Source organism: Echinops telfairi, unplaced genomic scaffold (assembly GCF_000313985.2).
Source record: "Echinops telfairi isolate 266 unplaced genomic scaffold, ASM31398v2 ScPeMD7_7417;HRSCAF=8455, whole genome shotgun sequence".
Classification (NCBI taxonomy): domain Eukaryota; kingdom Metazoa; phylum Chordata; class Mammalia; order Afrosoricida; family Tenrecidae; genus Echinops; species Echinops telfairi.
Window position 1 is genome coordinate 717,668 of NW_022111317.1, and position 2,407 is coordinate 720,074.

Sequence of the window (2,407 nt, forward strand, 5' to 3'; positions counted from 1 at the left end):
GCTCGAACCTCGAACCTCGCAACGGCTGTGAGGATGGCGCAGGACCAGGCACTGCCCCAGTGTACCGTGCGTTAGGGTTACTGCGGGTCAGAACAGACTCGATGGCACCTGGTAAGCCTGATGGGAGATGGTGCAAAAACAGCGACGACAGCTTGCAATTTCCCACCCAGGTTAAGGGAAAGACAGGGTATTGGGTGTCACCTCCAGCACCCACGAACCTGTTTCATTAACAAGGAGAATCCCAAGACCCAGCCTCTCAGGGATGCCGAGAGTCTCAATGCATTGGCGCCAGTGACCAGTGTCCTCCCTCTGTGGTGGCAGCTGTCACCTCTGAGGACTCCCACAGATGTAACAGCAAGGGGGTGGGCTGGGGTGGAGGGGGTGTCAACCATTGAGGCCGCCCAAGTTCCGTTAGAATGCCCCTCTATCCCTCCCCCTCCCCACTAGTGCTTGGGCATTCTTCTAAGATGAACTCAGAACGGCAGCTCCGTGAAGTTGAGGGTGACAATTATTCTTACAAATGCCTTTCTCTCCTGAGCCTGGGGACTCCCTGACAACAGAAAGATCATCTTACTCAGAGTCTGCAGTCGTGTAGTGTCTTTGGGGACATCTAATGACAATTCCTTTGGACCATCTGGGGGCCGGTTTCACCCTCGTTTCAATTAGCAGCAGCGAGGCCAAGGCTGCCTAATTTCTCAGAAAGAAAGGACTTGTAACAACAAGAAGCATGTAAACATCACATGCTCCCTTTCCCTCGGGGCTGTGTGTGGTCTTTCGTCTGAGATGATGCCACATGGCTCATGGTATAATTTGCTTTAGCAAAACAAACAGCAAATGATGGATGCCAATTCTATCGGTTTCCCACGAGAAGAACAAATCCCACCGTGGTGACATCTGGGATGATCAGGCTCTTTGAGGGGAGAGGAGAAGTTGGGGGGGGCGGTCCCTGAAAGTCTCTGTTTGTGCTTGTAATTATCTGAGAACTTGCCAAAATAACATAAGGAGTTGGTATTCGATGCATGTTTGTGAGATTAATTATGTTTTATTGCAAAGGGAGCCCAGGCTATGGAGATTTTGCACAGGCAGCAGATAGATTTATCATTTCTCTTCCTGTAAGGGCCATTTTTGAGATGGATTCTTGTCTAGCGGGTGAAGACATGGCTGTCAGACTCTAGAGAGCAGGATGCAAGGATGGAAATGGCTGTGTACAGAACCATGTCTGTATTTCTCTATGTTCCATCTCTCCCTCCATTCTCCATATTCCCACCCTGCCATTATCTACCCGCTCATCCATCCACATATACAGCCAGCCATGCACACATCTACCCAGCCATCCATCCATCCATCCATCCACTCAATCCAGCTAGCCATCTGTGTTAGGCCAGGTTGACTAGAGTAACAAATTCAGAGACATTCATATGTACAAAACAAAGAGCTATATATCAAAGGGTAATTATACATTAAGAAAACATCCCAGCCCAGTCCAGATCAAGTCCATAAGTCTGATATTAGCCCATAAACACAATATTAGTCCACTCATCAGACTCATGCAGTCACATGCCATGATGCCGAATGCAGGAAGATCACAGGCTGGTGGGTGCAGGTCTTGTGGATCCAATGGAGTGGATGCATCTCCAGGGCTCTGACTGCCATCGGCATAGCTCCATGTGGCTTGTCAGCAGGAATGTCAAGTAGAGAGAGTGCATCCTGCCTCCAGGGAGGAAGAGAGGAAGTTCCTAGAATCCCCATGAGAAGGCCACGCCCACAAGGAGACATCATCAAGCTGTGACCTGATTGACAGGCTAGACTCCGCCCCTTCACTCTTAATATCCTCAAATTGACACCAGATTATGTAACTACCACAGATCCACTCACCTATTCACCTTCCTATCCATCCACTCACCCATTCACCCATTCTTCCACAGACAGATATATCCATCCATGCACACATGCCCATCCATTCCTCCACCCATCCATCCCTTCATCCATCCATCATCCAAACATTCACCTTTATATCCATTTATGCACACGCGCATCCATTTATCCACCTATATATCCAGTCATGCACACACCCATCTACCCATCCATCCAAACACCCACCTATATATCCATTTATACACAAATGCACCATTCATCCATCCACCCACTTATATAGCCATCCAGTACACATGCCCACATCCATCTATCTATCCATCCACCCATCCACCTATATATCCATTCATGCACACATGTATCCCTCCCTCCCTCTAGCCTCCTTATGTTTATCTGCCTATCGATCATCCATTCTGGGGCTCACGCATTTCTTTACAAATACTTAAGCTTTGTGGCTGCCTTCTAATTCTAAGCCCCTTCATCATTCCCTTCATGTACCAACACCAAAACACACACACACACACACACACACACA